Source organism: Mastomys coucha, unplaced genomic scaffold (assembly GCF_008632895.1).
Source record: "Mastomys coucha isolate ucsf_1 unplaced genomic scaffold, UCSF_Mcou_1 pScaffold6, whole genome shotgun sequence".
Taxonomy (NCBI): domain Eukaryota; kingdom Metazoa; phylum Chordata; class Mammalia; order Rodentia; family Muridae; genus Mastomys; species Mastomys coucha.
Window position 1 is genome coordinate 22,360,502 of NW_022196912.1, and position 20,334 is coordinate 22,380,835.

At 43.1% G+C, this 20,334-nt stretch overlaps 1 protein-coding gene and 1 long non-coding RNA gene across 6 annotated transcripts in view; both read left to right on the forward strand.

Annotated features, from left to right (window-relative positions):
- Positions 1-20,334, forward strand: part of Alk (ALK receptor tyrosine kinase) — a 722,886-nt gene that overhangs the window by 407,116 nt on the left and 295,436 nt on the right. The gene's annotated exons all lie outside the window — the stretch shown is intronic.
- Positions 8,515-20,334, forward strand: part of LOC116080918 — a 16,816-nt gene continuing 4,996 nt past the window's right edge. Inside the window, exons 1-3 of the long non-coding RNA XR_004114670.1 lie at positions 8,515-8,695; positions 13,049-13,151; positions 13,254-13,339. This is a non-coding gene — a long non-coding RNA (uncharacterized LOC116080918). The remainder of the gene's footprint in view (positions 8,696-13,048; positions 13,152-13,253; positions 13,340-20,334) is intronic.

Genomic DNA, 20,334 nt, shown 5'->3' on the forward strand with positions numbered 1-20,334 from the left:
AAAAAAAAATCCTTGAACATATATGTGAGCAAAAATTTTCTCAGCACTACAAAGATCTTAAACAGCAATGCAAACTATTCTTGACCAATAAATATTTAGCAAAACTTAAGAAATTTTTCATCACAAGATTCTATTTAACATCACTGGCTAGGAATATAGCTCAAATAAGAGTGTGTCTAGCACACACTAAGCTCTGGGCTCAATCCTCAGTAATGCATCAAACTAAAGTGTATGCCCAGCACTCAAAGACGTATAGACATGAGACTCAGAAGTTCAAGGCCATCCTCAGCTTGAAGAAAATAAAAATTTTAAATTAAAAAAAGTAAAGTATGAAAACCCAAACCTCAAAAGGGAGGAAAGCTTTGCTCTATATTATAAATTTCTTGTATCCACTGAGTTAAGAAATAAGAAGAGATTTCTTACAGATTCTGTATGAAGGAAGATAGGCAAATGGCCATGTAGCCCAGAAAGATGCTGGAAACACCACTTAAATCAGGAAGATAAATCATGCTGCAGACTGTATTCAATGCTGGCATGGATATAAAGAACTAAAACTCTCATTATCACTTCCTCAAAGAGAAGATTGGGTCATCCTTTTGGAAAACACTATGAGTATCTCTTTTAAAACTACCAGTGGAACCTGCCAGCTAGTCCACTGCTCTGTGTTTATCTGAGAAAGTAAAAAGTGAATGTTCACAAAAACCTGTACCTTAAAACGTAGAGCAGCTTTATTCACAAGAGTGCAGAACTAGAACTGACCCAGTGGTCCCTCGGTAGGCAGGTGGGTAAAGGAGCTTTAGTTTGTGTGATTATAGAGCACTGTCCTGAAAGAAAAAGGCATGATTTAATGAGTGTTTCTCCAAGGTTGATGGCCTGAGTTTAGTCCCTGGGACTCATATGATAGAGAGAACCATTTACCCTAAGTTTGATAACCTTCACACATGAGCTATATCATGCATCTCCCCACAGACATAGTTGCACACATGCACATAAAATAAATAAAAGTACATTGTTTGCTGAATGTATGGCATAGATGAATCTACAAGTCATTAGGCAAGAATAAGAAGCCATTTAATATGTGCTTCAATTTATATATAATGCTAGAAAATGCAACCTGGCATACTAAGCTCATAGAAAGCTGAACAGTACTTCTTCAGGAAATAGGGACTGGAGGGTGATTGCAAATAGACAAGAGAGCCTTTGCATTACACAGCAGGAGGGCTGCACATAATGGAAGAGCTCTGTATTTCGAATGCATTTTGTGGTTTCCTACTGTAAAAGACCATTGTAAATTATCAAATTATGCACTTTTTCCTTTAAACAAAAAAATTGCTAGCGTATATTAATTGTACAAAATAATTGGGTTTCGTTATGATATTATAATTTGTGCATATAATGAGCTTTGATTACAATTATCCTCCCACAGCCTTGTCTTCTGCCCTCTTCTGTCTCCTGCTGGTCCCTTCTTCCCATCCTGTTCTGCACTTTAAATGGACAGCACTAGCTGCAGATAAATTATGCAGTTCACTAAGATGATTGAAAAAGTACTCCGAATGCTGTGGGAAGACCTAAGAGCCAAGAGTGAAATCAGAAGATGAGGAGAAAGTAGGGTGTGTGGGTGGGTGTTTTAAGAGTTTAAGAGTGAGGATCTGATAAGGGATAAGGTGACAGCTAGAGTAGAGAGGGCTCAGATCCCCCCACCCCCACACTCAGTCCTCCATTCCCCACTGCATGTCCTTCAGTCTGACCTGTGTGACTCAGGTACAGCTAGATGAGATAGAGCTGGATTTTTAGGTCCCAGCCTCGCTACTACTGTCCCTCAGAAAGACTTCCCAGAACACGGCAGCTTACTCCATGTTTAACTCTTTAGAGCTAAGGAGGCTGGAGAGATGATTCAGTACTAAGAGCACTTGTTCTTCCAGAGGACCTGAATTTGGTTCCCAGAACCGCCTTAGAGGAGGTTCACAACTGACTTCAACTCTGGTTCCAAGAGGTACCATGCCATCTTTTGTGCGCATAGTGAGACCCTGTCCCAAACAAACAAACAAACAAACAAAAACAAAACCTATCTAGATGACAAAATAACCCAATGTTTGGAAGGTTCTCACCTACACTGTTGGTTTCTCTGTCAACTTCCAGGGTATCTTTGTTTAAAACTTGAATAAGGATTTCTGGGTTCCCTAAGACAATTTCTGGGTTCTTCACTGCTGTCTAGTGAGTTTTCTGTATGAACCAAACATGTTACAAATACCATAATATTGAATATTTGGAAAATCCCATGAAATATTGTTAACACTTACATCTAGGGAAAAAAACTAAGGCTTGGGGAAATAAGGCTATTCTCCAAAGTAGTAGAACAGAGTTCTGAACTCAGATCTTTGATCACTAAAGTCTATTTATAACCGTTGCAGAAAGAGCCTCTTCCTGTTTGCAGCTATATGTTATACTTAATCTTCGTGCGCTGTGGCAAACTGGTGTAGTGTGAAGCACACTGCAGACGCTAAACAAATATTGATTTACTCATTGATTGATTCCCTTAACTAAAATTTTGTGCTTTAAAATATCAATCACCTGCCACCAGGGACTCTTAAGGGGCTTTAAAAATATCAGTTACTAAGGACATTTCATCCTTGCAAGATCAGAAGGGATTAACAGGAGCCTTAAGCTTCCCTCGGTGCCCAAACGGGAAAAGAGAGATGCCTTAGCTTCCTAGTCTTCACTCACCTGGCTGCTTTTCCTTATCATCTGGGATCACTTCCCCTTTCCTGTGAGAGGAGCTATGAGAATGTGGGCACATTCTGGACAATTTCACCTGTCACCTTGCTTCAGACTCAGGATGTGACCGTCCATCACAGCCATGACTTACGAAGGGTCCCCTAGGGTGGGGAATAGAGCCTGGAACCACTGTTTGGTCAGATCACAGTTTGTAAGGAAGGTCTCAGACCTGACCCATAGAGCGATGGCAATTGCTACCCAGAAATACCAACACCACTACACCATCTGGCTAGCAAGGGTCCTTTCTAACGTTGCCTTTAAGAAACCTCTGTGTGGCCCTACCTCTGTTCTTCCAGCACTTTAAGTTCCCAAAGTCTGCATTATAAGTGTGTGCCTAAAAGCCCTTTTGAGTTGTTGTGAAATAACATCCTACCACCAGGCATAAATGAGAACAAAAGAAGAGAAACGCATACTAAGAAATCCAACTTCTAGTTTACATGTTCTTGATTTTTGAATAATTCGGGGTGAATCACTGCCTTTCCACAAACAGGAGGAGAGAGGGATTAAGATTCATTCATGAATCAAGGCCATCAAGGGTTTCCAAGAAACCAAGACTGAAATACTTATGTGGAGGAGAAAAAAAGCTCTTTCCTCCCAGATTTCAGACTTTATATTCATTAGAAAGCACAAGGGAAGGAGAGACGGAATGCAATTTTACAAGTGAGTACAAAGAGCTTTCACGGATCTAATTTAGTCTTAAAACAGCCTCCTATATGCTTGAGGGAACCTTGTTCTCCTTAAGCCTTTCTACCTTGACTGGATTACTTTTTTTTTCCTTTTAAATAAGCTTCTTTTAATGTAAAAAAGTGGAACTATGGGAGAGCTGTTTCCACAGGAGATGAGGAGCCAGTGATGCTAAAAGGTCAAAGCTAAACTGTTAAATACTGAGTGTTCACACAGTCTACTACAGGTTACTTATAAACATCCACAACCGTCAGTGCACTTTTAGTCTAGTAGCTGACATTTTAGGGAGGTCTGGACACTGTGGTCATGCTTGTGTGTGTGTGTGTGTGTGTGTGTATGTGTGTATGTATGTATGGTATGTGTGTGGTGTGTGTGTGTGTGTGTGTGTGTGTGTGTGTGTGTGTGTGTGTGTATGTATGGTATGTGTGTGGGTGTGTGTGTCTGTGTGTGTGTGTGTGTATGTGTGTGTGTGTGTATGGTATATGTGTGGTGTGTGTGTGTCTGTGTGTGTGTGTGTATGTATGTATGTATGGTATGTGTGTGGTGTGTGTGTGTGTATCCATGTGTCTCAGGAACAAGTGACCTTGAGTTTCCTACTTCCTGGCCTGTCCCCAGGAGGCAGGGTTGCTACATTACTTATGTCTGATTTCTCTTCCTTTCTCTTTCACTTGAAAGTTCTCTCCCCATCAGGTCAGACTCACACAGAAAGCTTGAATAGTGCTCTGATAATGTACCTCGAATGACACCCAGTAAGTGGGCACACTTAGATAACACTGGGCAGGGATGTTCAGTGCCTGTGCCTGCTGTAATTAAGAATCACCTGTGAATCCAGTCAGAATGCACGTTTCGACTGAGAGGATCAGGGATGCGCCTGGCACTTTAGATTTCTGACAAGCTCCCAGCTTAAGCTGCCGCTAGTTTGGAGAGACCATCTCAGGACATTACCCGGGGAAATACCATCTCGGTACACACACAGATGTTAGCTGAGGCTAGACACGAGAACAACTAGGAGTTGAGCACGATTTCCTTAATTCTTGCTATCGGCAAGGTGATGGTGGGATATTCTTGTTTAAAAAAAGCCAGCGTGATACAGCACAGTGGCTATTGTTCAGAGCACTCACCTCACCACGTTCTACTTCAGACTTCCTGTTTCTGCAGGTCCAGACATGCACAGGACTCACCCTAAGCATACCCACAAAAGACGGACAAGCTTGTGACTGTGATTTTCAAATGTTCAATAGAACACAAAATAATTGTTGGAAATCCTCTCCATGGTTGCTTAGGAGAGCCACTGGACATCCAAAATATGTCACAACCAGCAGTAGCCATCAGGGTCCCAGAAGCCTGACCTGAGTGGCCCTCACTGGCCATTGGGGCTTAAGTGTGAAGCGAGGGCTTGTAAGCTAGGACATACCTGCTGCATCCTGAGGAGTTCTTGCTTCTCTAGATGCTTGGCGTCAACTTACTACCAGGTCTATCAAACACTGAGCCTTCTAAAGCCCTGACCACTGTCCACAGAAAGGACCATGACAGTCCAACCCTGCTCCCTGGTAGATACGGAAAGCATTCTTTCGCTTCATAATACTTTCTGTATCCCTTCTCATTTTATTGTTGTTGTTTTGACACAAGATCTTCTGCATCCTGTATCCCAAGCTAGACTCAAGCCCACTATGTAGCTGGTCCTGATGCCCCTGGCTCTACCTTCTGAGTGCTGAGATTACAGGTGTATAGCACCAAGCCCAGTTTACACAGAGCTAGGGATTGAACCTAGGGCTTGTGCATACAAGGCAATCAGTCTACAAACTCAATGACTTCCCAGATTTTTATTGATAGTTTGAAATGATTCAATGTACATAATAAAATTGCCATCTCAACCATTTTTAAATACACAATTCAGAGATGTTGAGCACATCTATCTTGCTGTGTAACCATCAGCACTATACCCAGAACTCTTCCAACATCCCACGCTGAAAATCCATAGCTATTATATAACAATTCCTGAGTCCTCTTCCCCTGGCCCTTGGCAACCACTATAATCTGTCTATATAAAATAGACTATTCTAGGTACCTCACATCAGTGGAATAGTACTATGCCCCCTTTGTGACTGGCTTATTTAGTTTAGCATAAACTCAATAATGTTGTAGGGTGTGCCATAATTCCTTCCATTTAATGACTGAGTGGTGCTTCTCTTAATGATTCATTGTGTTTGCTTTGTCCACTCACATATTGACCTTTTGGCTGGTTTGAATAATGTGTGACTGTGAACATAGCTACATTATCCCTTTAAGATCCTGTTTTCCATTTTCTTGGATATGTACCCAGAAGAGAACTTTCTGGGTCAAATGGGGATTCCATTTTGAACTTTTTAAGGCATCATCATATTGTTTTCAAAGCCGCTACATCATTTACACTTCCTCCAGTAATAGGACATACAGATTCCAATGTCTCCACATCCTCACTTACACTCTGCCTTTAACTAGCAGCAGCTTCCTCATCTGTAACTTAGACCATTGCCCCTGGGTCTCGCCAGAAACACTATTCTAGCCTTCTTTCCCTCTTCCAAATCTCGACTTTTAAATCAAAGAGCCACCATTTCTAAAAGGTTGGATTACCAGCCACTGACTAGCTCACTGTATCTAGCCCTGGGAGCCACCAGTACTTTCCTTAGCACTAAAAGCAATTGGCATTTGTTGTGACTTGTTTGATGGAATCAGATAAAGGAAAACAAGAAGCATGAAGAATCATGCACAAAAGGATTCCAAAAGCAAAGGCTCATCCCTATTCTGAAAACTGTGTGTGTGTGTGTGTGTGTGTGTATGTGTAAAAATGATGGAGTCCTGTGGTCTCTAGAACACTACCTCTGCCCGCCCGCTGGTAGGCATCCTCATAGCCACAGTCACCTTGGAAAGCCCTGACCCTGAAGATTATCTGGAAAGGAAGGATGCCTCCTTAGGGAGAGCATGCTCTGGGAGAGTGAGCCACAGCCTGCAGCAGAGCAGAATTCATTAGTTTGGGGGATTGTCATAGCAGCCCTTGTGGGTTTTATTCCAACTCTGCAGCCACTTACATTGCAGGAGGCTGAGTTTTCTTCTACAGCCCTTCCTGCCGTGGAGAATGCCCCACAGAGCTCCTATGGGGGCAGCTTCTGGCTGCTGAGCCAAGCTAAATGAAACTTCCTTTTTTTTTTTTTTTTTTGGTCAGAACACCTCATCCTCTTCACAATGTCTTTTCTTCAGGGATGCTATGGTACCACTCAGCCGCCTTATGTTACAGAGAGAACTGCTCAGGGCTGGCCTCTCAGAATGATAATTTTTCTTCTGACACTCCACAAATGTGCAAATGATTAAGGTTCCACTGTGGTTCATAAGCTGCTTTGCTGAAGCCTAAAACTACATACACAGCTCCTAAATGAGCCTAAGGCCCACCAGCCCTTGCTCTCTGAACCTTTTCCACCCTAGATGGGATTGGCATGGTATATATAGAGTATCTCCTGCAGTCAGTGGGCCCCGAGAGCAGCTGGAAGCTTGAGCCAGACAGTTATACTTATGATGCCTAGTACAGCTTCCCATCCAGTGCGTGGGGCCTCATCTAGCATTTGTTGGTCTATGTGAACGTCTCATTCAACATGGTTATCATTGTCTGCAAAGGCAGTCTGGTCAACTTAGTGAGCTCCATTATTGCAGCAGATGTCCCAGAACTGGTGGATGAACAAGGCTCTAATCTGCCTTCTCTCTCGTGGAAGCGTGGGAAGGCACATTCAATAGTTGTTTGGTGCCTTGGTAATCCATGGGGTGAGGGAACTGCCATTGGGGTACCCTCACTCAGTAACGAAGTCCTCAGCTTTCTGGTCTCAGGATTCAAGTGCAGAGCAGCTAATGCTAGTTAGACCTCATGGAGCAAAGAATTTCCCCAGATTATTTTTTAGCATTTACCTTGGGTGCTATGTAAAGAATGAATTGGAAGAGAGCTCAAGTAGAAATAGAGAGTCTAGTTAGGAGGCTACTGCTGTACTGGGTGAAACATGACACTGGCTTGTACCAAGTGGTGGGGACAGACTGGATATTAGGACATGACATGAAATGTCTCCCATAGGTTTATGAGTTAGAGCCTCCGCCTGAAGCTGATGGTGTTGTGTTCTTTTGGGAGGCCCCAGAAACTATAAAAGATGGAGCCTAGCTATGGGAAATAGGTCACCAAAGGTAGGTATTTCCAGGGATCTTTTCAATGACTTCTCTCCCCTTTCCTGTCTGGCATAAGGGGAGGAAGCTTCCCCACCACACATTTCTGCTGTTATCATGTTCTTCTCAGACATATGGGGCCAAGCAACTTGTGAGCCCAAAGCAGTAATTATTGCTGTATTTCTCTCTCTCTCTCTCTCTCTCTCTCTCTCTCTCTCTCTCTCTCTCTCTCTCTCTCTCTCTCTTTCTTTGCTAAGGTGATAAGAAAGTCAGCTAATACAGAAGGTAATCAGTAAATATATACTTCAGAAAGGAATTTCACAGGGTTTTCTCAGTGTGTATGAGGGACGGAACAAAGGAAGAAGCAAAGAAAATTAGAGCCTTTCTTAATGGTCAAATGATACGGGAGGCAGCTAGGAGTAGAGACCCATGGAGAAATAAGGCAGGCCTTCAGGCTTCTCAGCAAGGATGGGTTTGATCCTCTGGGAAGTGGGAGTCACAGAATGGTGATAGAGAGAGTAATGTGCTAGGCTGGTGTTGTAGATGGCCATTTTGACAGCCAGGCAGGGAGCACGGGGCCAGAGAGTAACAGCCAGGGTGACCTGGATGCTTCTCAGAGGTGATGGCCTAGAATGAGGCAGAGAACACAGACTGCTTGTGTCCTGTTGACAATCAAGGTGTCCTGCCCTGTTAAAATATGAAAGAAAACAAAGCTTTTATGAGGGAGGTACGAATCAGGCCATTGACATGTGCCAGTACACCACTTTATTGACAGACTTTCGAATGATTTTCTATTAGTCTCAGAATAAAATCTCAGCCTAAGCCTTGCTTCACTTACCCTGCTCCTCTCTTATGCCATGTCCCTCCCTCCACCTCTCAGGTTTCCGTCTTCAAGTGGTCCCCATGTACTTACCGGTCCCCAACTTGGAGCCTTATGCTAACATCTGCAGAATGTCACTTGGATCTCAGCTAAGAAAGATCACCACCTCGGGAATGATTGCTGTGCCTGGTTTTTCTGCCTCAGAGTTTCATTTAGCTCCTTGTAATGCTACTATCGGTCTGTAATTAATGAATATGTGGTTCCATGTTTAGTGTCTGAATCCCCATGATACAAAAGAAGCTTCAGACAAGCAAGAGTCTTATCTATCTTCATCACACCCACAGGATTGTCAGCATCCAATGTAGCTCATTGCCTGAACTGAAATCTCTAAAGAGACAAATTATTTTATGACCGAGCCTTGAAACTTCCCTCCCCTCCCCTCCCCTCCCCTCCCCTTCCCTCCCCTTCCCTTCCCTTTTCTTTCCTTTCCTTCCTTTCCTTCTCTCTCTCCCTCCCTCCCTCTGTCCCTCCCTCCGTTCCTTCCTTCCTTTCTCTTTTGAGACAAGGTCTCTCTATAGCCCTAGCTATCCTAGAATTAACCCTATAGACCAGGTTGGCCTCAGACTCACAGAGATCTTCCTGCCTTTGCCTCCAGAGTGTTGGAAATAAAGGCACATGCCACCATCACTCAGCATGGAAGCTATTGTTTCTTGCTAGAAAAATGGTCCTCTTTCCATGGAAATGTCATCTCTTTTCAAAGCTCCCTTGAATAATATCAGTACTTAGAAAATGACGAGCTTAGTGATTAAGTACTTCCCTAAGTAATGTTGGCCCCGAGGGTACCATGCGCCATGGGCCAGTAGCCAGGCCCTCGTAACAGTAGCCAGGACCTGGTAACAGGTCCACTTCTGGACTGTTACCATCACCATATCTCTGTGAGCTGTGAGAGAAGAGGCCATGCTTTCCCCTTTCCCACTGCCTTTCACTCACAATCCAATGCATAGCCAGGAATATAGTAGCCCAACAAACGCCTACAATCTCACTGTCCATGGGGCTGAGGCAGGTAGTTAAATTGGCAGAAATTTTGGGTCAGGCTTCCCAAGACTTTCTAGAGCCCTTCCCTACCCCACCCCTCAAAAAAGAAGAAAGAGGAGTTAGCAGGTAGAAAAGAATCCCCTGGGTTCTTTAAATTCCATGAACCAGTGTACCAGGCTCCTGATTCATGTCAGTTAGTTTCATCATCTTCAAAACAGGAATAATAATTAGTATATATCTATCTCCTAAAATCAGTTCAATTATAAAATGGTAAGTGAAAAATGTAGTCAGAAAAATGTGAATGTACTCACTTGAGAAATTAGTCTTGGGTCATTATTAAGTAACAGGACAGGTGGGTTACACATCTGTAGACACAATTCTCTGGGGGTTCTACTTTGATTCCACCTGACTGTTAATCAGTTGCCCACCGTGACCACATACCTGCCTCCCAGTACCCTGGTTCTTGGAGGCCAGTATCTGAGCCGCTCTGGATAAATCCATTACTTCTGGATTCACTTCGTACCACTGCATTCTAGTTTTGCTGGAGTTCTCTGCTTACTTTCCAGCTGTGATCATGGCTGAGTGGTTCTCTCAGCAATTCTAGTCCCACTTCAAGAAAGCTGTCAGCAATCTACACGGCACCCAGCCATCCATCTGTGTAAGAGATAATGTAATTCTAAGACAATATTTAACATTGTAGGATGAGGCATAAACTCAATATGTTTTCAGGGAGAGTTGGAAAAAAATGTGCTCCATCTCATTAATCACAATAAGAATGAGGGATGGGGCAAATACCCAGACTGGTGTCGTTCCCTCTGAGTTAATCTGTCTTCATACGAGGCCTTTGATAAAAAGAATGCCCATGGCATCGTTCTGTTTGTTCAATGGCAATTTACATTGGAGGAGCTCACAACTTATGGAGTAATGGGGACCTCTTGGTAATAAAGACGTAAATGAGCCACACTGTGTTTGGAGGTAGCTCCTACACAAACACTCTCTGGAGACAAAACTCCAAGTGGGATTTCTAGTGATATCTTTATAAAGTCGGTCTGTTTGTGAGTACTTACTGAGGTCATTCATTTGCTTATTTATGATTTTTTTTTTTTTTTACTGGACACTGGTTGTGTTCCAAGAGCTTAGCTTGGGTTTCGGAAGATACCAAAATATCTGCAAACCGTCTGTCCCTCCAAAGACTTGTTCGGGAAGTTAGGACAAGGCTGTTAAGTACTTAGGCTGCAAGTCTACTCAATGTTTTATTATCATATTGAGTATTATGTTTTATTATATCATATTGAGCATTATATTCATATTGTACCTATGTTCATCATAAGTCCTAGCCAAAAAAAGCCATTAAAATTATTCAGTGGTGTCTATTGACAGATAAATGGATAAACAGAAATTCGATATAAATATACAAATGTTATTTAACTTTAAGAAAGGAAAAATAACTTGGGAAGGAGGAAGAAAGCATGGGAAAAATATGTAATGGGAGTTGTAACATGGATTAACCTTGAAGATACTAAGAAATAGACCACACACACACACACACACACACACATATAGGGTGTATAGTTTTGCTCCTGAGAAGCAGTTATACTGAGAGTCCAGGAAATAGATCAAAATGGTGGCTAATCAAGCTTGGAAGGGAAAGAAATGGAGAGGAACTGTTTAAGTGGATGATGGTGACAGTTATCCAGCCATGTGAATGTACATACTGCCACCGAACTGCAGACTTAATTCTATGTGATGTGTAGATTTTACAATAAAAAAAAAGGAATTGTAAGAAAAGAAATGATCTTGAGGTAAGAGATGCATGGCTTTTGAGTCATGGTGCACTGAAGGAACTTGTACTCTCCTTGGAAAGAAAGAAGAAAGCACGGAGAAAAGCTATGGACACCCTCTTGGGTTTCCTCCAAGCAAAGGAGGAGGGAAGAAAGCATGCCATGTCTCACAAAAGCAGCAGTGTCATTTAGGACATGGAAGTGAAGGGTTAAAGTCCTTGTCCCTTTGAATAAGAATGAGGTTTCTGGGAAGGTTAAGTGTATAAGAGGTTCTGAAGAACTCCCAGTGGATAGACGTTTCTCTGGATGCGGAGAATCAGGGTTAAACCCTGATGCTAAGGAGGACATCCTAGAGAATGTCTGGAGAGCCTGGAGTTAGATACATGGAGTGCACTGGACAGGAGTCAGAGGTGAGTGAACCCTGGCTCCTCTGAGGTTAGAGCCCCTATGTAAGGAGAGCAGTAGTCCCCGGGGTGGGGAGTGCTTGGCTTCTGATGCACAGGATGAAGAGAACAGACAAAATATCTACCAGACTGGGGGTGAGACAGGTCAGTCACAGCTGAAAGGTACACACTTCCATGTGCAGGTGTAAACACAGGTAACACCAGCTTACTTGAAGTCGGGATGGATGCCTAGAAACTCAGGATTCAAGACAGCTTGAAGGCTATGAAGCAATGAAGCATTGGATCCAGAAGAAAGAAAGCTAGGGCAGACAGAACACTGGGCAGGGAAAACTGGCTCTGAGCAGGGGCAAGGTCCAAGATTAAACAGCGGGAGGAAGGAGCACCATCCAAGTCTAAGTCAAGGGACTGCTGGGACACCTGCGTTTGAGGGTGCTTCAGTTGTCTCTGCCAGTGACAAGAGCTGATAATGTGGAGACAGATGTTAGATGACTCAGAACAGCTACTGTGGAGACTGTAAGAAGAATGTTTACTCGTCTGCACAGAAAAGAGAAAGAGCTTGCAGGGAGCTAGAGTGTGGGTAAGGTATGGTTGCAAAGACAGGAGGAGGCACCAGGACATGGAGGAAGGGAGGGAGAGAGAAAGGGAGGGAGGAAGGGAAGGGAAGGAGTATGGACTTCCCCAGAAGAGGGTTCACTGTGGAGCAAAGTAAAGACAGCCATGGTGGGAGGGATGCAGGGTGGAAATGGAAAGCTGGAGCTGGGACTTGGGATCGGAAAAATAACAATGCAGAAGACCTTGGTGGTGTGGTTGTTTGAGAATACAATACAAGCCAGGATGCAGAGTGGTATCAAGATGGCATTTGTGGGGACAAATTCACCAGAACTGGGTGTTTGTGAAGCAAGTGGGCCTTGGTCTGAACTCAGAAGCCCCTCAAGGATGCTGGGAAGGCACCTGGGTGTTGAATGCTCAGATGCCACAGGACCAGGGTCACTAGCTCATGTCTCAGAGGGAGAGTTCTAATGTGTGGACCTGCTGGCCAGAACAACATGGTCCTCTTTTGTCAGCCAGATTCATAGACTTAGTTAGTAAGCAGTGAGCCTTTTCTTTCCTCAGAGGAGGAGAATCTCACCCTGTGACTTGGGCTCATTTGCTACAAAATGGGCATGACTGAAACAAGGGATCTTCTCAGCCAGCTATGCATCAGTGAATCTGTGTCCAGGGCTTTGTCCTGCAACTGTTCCTGCCTGTGTTCAATTAGAATGATGATCCAACTCTGCATTCTCTCTGTTGGTGGGAGGAAAGGCACTCATTAGGAAAAAGCAAAAGCCCTTAGCTGAATAATAATATCACTATGTACTTATCTCAATCAGGGCGCCTGGGAGCACCAACAGCTCCTTCTTGCAAATTAGAAGAGAAATCATCTAGCTTTTAGCAGTCGAGAGCAAAGACAAATGATCAAGAGTCCCTGCCTTGGTGAGTTTAGTTTGCTTGATTTGGAGCTCTTCTTCTTCCTCCTGAAGAGGGTTCTTGTGAGAGACCCAAGTTGCACAAAGGTGCCTCTGCCTCTAATTTCAGCCTTCATGACGACAGAGTGATGATTCACAGACAGCAGCACACTGTTCCCATTTTACAGATGTGGAAACCAGAGCACGAAAGCTTCAGTAAGTTCTCTGTTCTCTCCCTCAGCACCATATACCCAATATACTCCAATTCCTGGAAAAGGCCACATTTCAAACTATTCTGTTTTCATTTCTGTCCATTCACATCATGAAATGTGCTTCCTTGCCCCAAAAGCTTAACATTTAATGAAAGATGTCTTCCCCAAGGATGTCTCCCCCTCCACCCATCTCTATCACACTGCCTCCTCCTCTGGCTTCTCAAACCATATTTGGACATTAATCATATCACCCACAGCCAAAATGCCATTTCATGTGGAAAGAATATGGCTGTAATATTAGGAAGGCATGAAATAAATGCCAAAGCCCATCATTCTTTTTCATCTTCTCAGCTCTCATATGCACTTACTGAAATACATTCGGCCAAATGAGGAGGTGGGTGGGTGGGAAATGAATCCTAAAGAAGGTAATAGTAATAGCATAAGAAATTGCATTTTGACTCAATATTATTGCTTATTATAAGTGATAGTATTATAAAGATTTAAGAAGCTCTCAATTAGTTTTGTGTTTTTGGACTTAGGAAGAAAGAAAAAAATAAATTCACTTTCTGGACCAAGAGAGCAATAATCATTTTATGACTATATTCATTTTCTTAGCCTCTGATAAAAAGGTGACCAGGGACTAGTTATAACAAATGATCATCCCTTATTTTTCAAGGCCCCCTACATGACCAAAACAATATGGTTTGCGGGTTTCCCACACAAACAGAATATTGAACTTAAAATGAAGAGAACGATTTAGTTTTCAAGGGATTTTCTCTCTTGATAGGAGTCCAGGGCCTTAACGCACAAAAGAAGTAAAATGAGTTTTACAGATGTACAAATTGCTGTCAAGGACTGATTCATGGAAAGCATTAGAGCTGGAGTCTGTGCAGAGCTTGTAGAGGAGAGAAGTAAGGCCAGTGAGCTAAGGTCAGTGGAGCCAGAAGTTTAGCTGCTCAAACAGTGAGCACAGTGCCTGACACAGACCAAGGCTCTATTCAATCAAGGCATAGCATAAGTTGATGGAAAGGTGGGAACTGTGCACTGCCACTGAGGGGAACAGAATAGAGTGACATGGAGTGTGTTCCAGAGCTCTTGTGAGTGGTTCACATCCTCACAGACTGACCATCACATCCAGTGCCATCCCTTGAAAATCTTGCAAATTGATCCTGTAGTGAACCCCTAAAGTCCCATGGCATCCCCCTGGGCAGTGTTAGTAGATGGAGACTGTCATGCCATGTGCACTTGTCTGGCGATGGTTTTCTGACACAGGATGCATTACAACTAGACTTGAAAGAAAAGGAAGCCTCAGGTCTCACAAGGGTTAGGTGTGTCTTCTCTCACTGACGCCAGACCAGTTGCTGAAGTCTTCCGTGAGCAGAGTGTGTTGCAGGACCCCAGCAAGTACTTACCATCTCCACCTTAAGGATGCCTAGAGACTGAATCAGAGAACGACAGTTAAATTGAAGACTTTTCATAAGCCCTATACTGGCTTTAGATAACCCCCTGACTTATCTATCAAGACAAACAATGTTAAGAAAAGGCCTACAGTATTAGGAAACGTATTCCTTCTTCAAGACACAAGATTTTCACTTGTTGTAAAGTTGTCTTTAACATAGTTTAATAGAGCAAACCACCCTACTACCATCTCCTGGAAAACAGTCACAAGACACAAAATCTGTAGCCACTCAGATGAAAATCCCTTAAGTGTGTAAGCTTGGAGCTGGTTTTTAATCTGCATTATATCACGTAAGAGTTTGTCTCATTCAGTATATTCTATTATTATATTATTATTACTACTACTATCTTTAATCTTTTTTTTAACAGTCCAGTCATTATCCCCCTCCTGGTCCTCCCTCTGACAGTTCCTCATCCCATTCCTCCTGGCCCCCATCTCCAAGAGGATGTCCCCACCCTACCCCACCCCATCCCACCAGACCTCCCCACTCCCTGGGGCCTCAAGTCTCACAAAGATTAGATGTGTCTTCTCTCACTGACGCCAGACCAGGCAGTCCACACAGCATATTCTTAATGGAAAAAAAAAAAAAAAAACAAATCTCAGAGAAAAGCAAGTAAGTTTCTACAAGATCTTAAAGTTTTGCTAAAAGCAGGCTGTTAATGAGCATGTGCTGTCCTAAATGAGATAGGCTCCCTATTGAGTCACTATAATTTTTTTTTTATAAAGCACATTCCATTATCTAAACACTTCACATATGTTATTTTACTTAACTCCTACATGTGGAACCATGGTAGATTCCTGAGCAGAAAACCTTATATGAGCAAGAAGAGCTGGGTGGAGAGAAGAGACCCCAGGGTGGGAGTCATACAAAGCTTCCGTCCTTTAAAAAGAGAATGTGACGTGATACACTTTAACTCAGCTAGGGTTAGATTTTCTTAACTGAACCTGAAATGTGCATTTCATTATTTAATTTATCACCCTCTCCAGCAGACATCCTAAATCATAGCTCCATTCATTGGATGTGCCTGCATAATTAATTATACTGTGCAACCCCCTGACAGCATTTTCCCGGGACTAAAGGAGGAAAAACAGAATAAACACAAGAAAACAGGAAAATCTGGGTCAATTTCCCATACTGTCATCACAGGCTCTGTTGATTAGAGTCCTGATTTCTCTCTAGCCAAGTAGCACAGGGCGTGTGGCTTCTTGAATTTTCTTTACTGTCAAGGTGAGGTTGGACTAGATAACCCTCATCACTCAAAGACTCAGAAGAAGAGAAATGGCACATTCAAATGGGACAATTAAAGGTGCGGTTTTGAAAAGAAGAGTGTGCCTGGGTAAGAAAACTGCCAGCAGAGAGCAGTTGCCCAGAGCCGGTAGCCTCGGATAGACCATCACTAGATCAAGCCTGCAGAGACAAGTGTGTTTATTAGAACCAAGAAAGAGATGTGTTTAGAAGTGTCTACCTGAGAAGGAGCACTGACATTTGGTCAGAAACACACTGTGCAATGCCACAGTCAAGAGAATGGGGAAATGGTACCCCAAACTCACACTCTCGTGCCATTCCCAGCTACACACACTTCTGCCATTCCCAGCTAGAAACCAGAAAATAAGAAACCTATGATGCATTCTATACAGGCAGCAAGTCTCCTGCATCAGAGAGAAGAGCAGCAAACTGGGAGTAAGCAGGAAGCAGTTAGCACACCTACAATTTTGTACTGATACTATGGACTTAATTCAGGTTCATTAAACTTTTCAGAGTGCCAAGTGTCAGATATACTAGAGGGCTTCCGATTTAGTTTTGGGGTACATACTGGTAACCTGGAGGAGTTACAGCATAGAGAACAGTCTGCCATAGCAGGAGAGCAAATTATACTTGTGGAATGAATAAATGCATGAACAAAAATAATTCCAACTGAGGTGTAGTAGCATGGTGCCCTGAGAATGCAGGCATGCTGCATGCCTATGCATAGTCTTTAGAAAGTTTTGGTGTTCTTACAGCAGCAGGGAGTCAACCCTTGGACTTCAGCCATAGACAAAAGTCCTTGAGCCTCCCACAGTGTCCCATTATGATGCCATCTTGAAAGCCAAGCAGACTTGGAATCTAAAGGTTTGAGGTCTGGGTTGTCCTGGAAGGAAAAGCTGGTCCAATCAATGATTGATCGTCTAGGCTGGCTTACGGCAGCTGCAGTGGGGCCTGACAGTCCAGGTGCCGTGCCTTGGATAACAAAGCAGAGGTTGTGGGAGCCTGTCTAAGCTGGCCTTCCCTCTAGACCTCTGCTTTCCATCTTTCACTATCCTGCCCCTACTATCATGCCATGGTGAGGAAGCTCTCAGCATCAAGTGCACTACACCAATAAGTACTATACTACTCAACACAAGCACTACACCAATAAGTACTGTTCTACTCAGTACAAGTACTACACCAATAAGTACTATTCTACTCAGTACAAGTACTACACCAATAAGTTTAGGGTACTACACCAATGCGTGTAGCACTTGTTAAAGATTCTCTGATTCTCAAATTTTTTATTACAGATTTTACCTGGAGTTTCTGTCAGAGACCCCTTTTAGCCCCTGCCCTCATCCCTTGCAGCAGAGACCCTGGCATGGCTTGAAGCCAGCTCTAGAGACCTCAAGGCTATGCATTTGATACTGTTGTTGCTACAGAGGATGACAAAAGTGAATGTGCTTTTAAGACGTCACCTTCTGGGGACAAGCTCTGATCGAGGAAACCTCAAATCGTCCCATCCAATTTCTCCCAATTCACCAAGTTGGAAAGTCTGTCTCTGGTTCACAAAAAGACATTGAAGCAGTTCTGAACACTGAGTAATTTGCCTAAGTGTTCAGGAAAAGTTAGCAGTGTGTCCTTCTGCCTCCCTTCTGCTCTGTCAGAAACTAGGACTTTCAAGGGCAGAAAGACTACACACACAGCCCGTTTGCCATGTTTGGTGCTGTTTTATCCTGTTGATGATAGCCTTGCCATTAAAAAAGTGATCCTTAGAGGACTGTCTAACCACATCCCCAGGTCTTTCCATGGTACCTTCCAAAGAACCTTCACCCTGTTTGCAAAGTGCCCCTCTGGATCTAGGTGCCATGAGTCCAGAAGGGAATGAACATTCATCAATTCGTCCCACTATTTTGAGAGGTAGGAATTGTTCCTGTTATACAGATTAGAAAACTGAGGCTGGAGTAGGAATGAAGTCAATCCTACTTTTTTGTTTGTTTGTTTGTTTTTTTGAGACAGGGTTTTTCTTTATAGCCCTGGCTATCCTGAAACTCACTCTGTAGACCAGGATGGCCTCAAACTCAGAAATCCACCTGCCTCTGCCTCCCAAGTGCTGGGATTAAAGGCGTGTGCCACCACTGCCTGGCACTTCTGTCCTTTCACTACATATGTCTCCCTGAAAGTCAGAGAACACAGGGGGACTTTGGAAATCACCAGCTTCAACCTTTCCCTGATGCAGAGACCAAGAAGCAGTCCAACAAGGACTTGGACTTGGGCTGCCATCCCAAGAGAGTTCACGGGTTTTTGAGACCCCTGTGGTCTGATGTTTGATGTTTATGCCTTTGTCTGGGGCTGCATTGGAAGCAGAGTTAGAGGATGAAGGGAGACCCAGACTTGACAAAAGAGTTGTCAAGGCAACTGGAGATGCCAGAACCTCTGAGTTAAGCTACTGAGTAGGAGCCCTATGAAAATTTGATGGGTCAGACTGCCTGGCCATGTTGCATTGTCAGATAAGTATGTATGACAGGACAGGGGCAGGGAACACAAAGACATTAATCTACACTCCTCACTGTTAATGATCAGTAACTGCACATCCACTCAATAACGTTATCAACTAGTCCACATCTATCTTATTACTCAAACAGAGAGCAGGAGAGATTTCATGGAAAGCTGAAATGAGATGCATGCTCTCAAATGTATTTCCCAACCTGCCAAGTGCCAGGCATATTAGAATAGAGAACGGGATGGGTTCGCATTTACTGGCACTGACTTTCCAGGGATCCCTGCATACTTTGCAAAAAAATAAAAAATAAAAAAAAAATAGTTCACCAACCATCTGGCTAGAAATCTGCATTTAAATTTGGTCAAGGATCTATGCCAATGTTCCAACTGTGATGTTGATGTTTTAAATCAGGAACTTACCTACATGGACTCTACAGCCAACACTTACATAGTCAGACAGCTACAGGTTATTTCCCTGGCTTAGGTAAGGGACACCAGGTCTTAAAGGTCATTTTTAGGAACTTTCACTAACAGCATTTTCCTACCTATGTTCTTGAGTTCATTCCTAGGCAGAATACTGGTCCAACTGAAGACATTAAACTTGGGCTAAATGCCTACTATGTGCTAAGCACTGGGAATACCCAGTGTAGATCAGACACTATTTCTTTCTTTCTATTCTTAATCTCTCCCTCCCTCTCCCCCCCCCCCCCCCCCCACCTCTCTTTCAACAACTCCGGCCCAAGCCTGACATCTCTCCTTAAAGGCAAGGACTATATGTGTTTATTTCTCAGAATGTTCCCACTGGCTGGCCCCATGTCTTCCATGGAAAACATTCTCAAATACATATTTTTTTGCAATGATAACAATGTTGATCATAGGTTGCTGCCAAAAGAAACAGCCTAGAGCTAAACAATTTCAGAGTCAGAAAGAGGAAGTTATGGAAACACATTAAATATAGGATTGCTGATTAATATGATTAAGTATTTAAGCATGCTCTGCAAGACTGTACTTTGGATTGACGACAATAGCATATTCTTCTGCTTAGACCAAAGGGTGATATTTTTACATGATTGGCTTTTGATTAATCCTACTGGTTATATATTTCATTTACAGCCTATACATTTCTTCTTAAGGGTTTAATTGATGGTATATTTTACAAGCATTAGTGTTGCTCTTATGTAAATGAATTTCCACATTCAATTCACCTTTAAGATAATTAAATTAAGTGTGGTTAGTGAAGGGCATTAGACACCTCTGAAAAGCCCCTGGGACGAGTATGCATTGTTCAGAAGTGGAGGAGGCTTTCTCTGTTGCTCATGCTAGGTTCTCTGCACACATCCAGTTAGTCACTATCTTCTTTCCTCTCCTGCTGGCACTAAGTCAGCTAGAGAAGGACTCATGTGGAGTGAGGTAACAACCTGTTTCATAAACAAACCCAACTGCTTCTGAGGGAAACCAGACGGACCTGCACTCCATGCTGAGACGTTCCATTCCTCAATTTGTTAAATTGTGTTCTGGTTTGGGTGGAATAATATGTATATTCAACCTAAATGTAAGATCAAAGCCCAGCTGTCAGGTCTGGGAGATCAGGGTGATGACGTTTGCTTTTCCTGCCTGCAGGAAGGATAAGGACAATGTCTACTTTTCTTAGCAGTATAAGACTAGGAGATGGCTTGCATCTATGGCTCCTGATTTCTTTCCTAGGAACATGCAAGAAGCCTACAGAACTCCAAATAGACTGCACCAGAAAAGAAATTCCTCCCATCACGTAATAATAAAAACACCAAATGCACTAAACAAAGAAAGAATT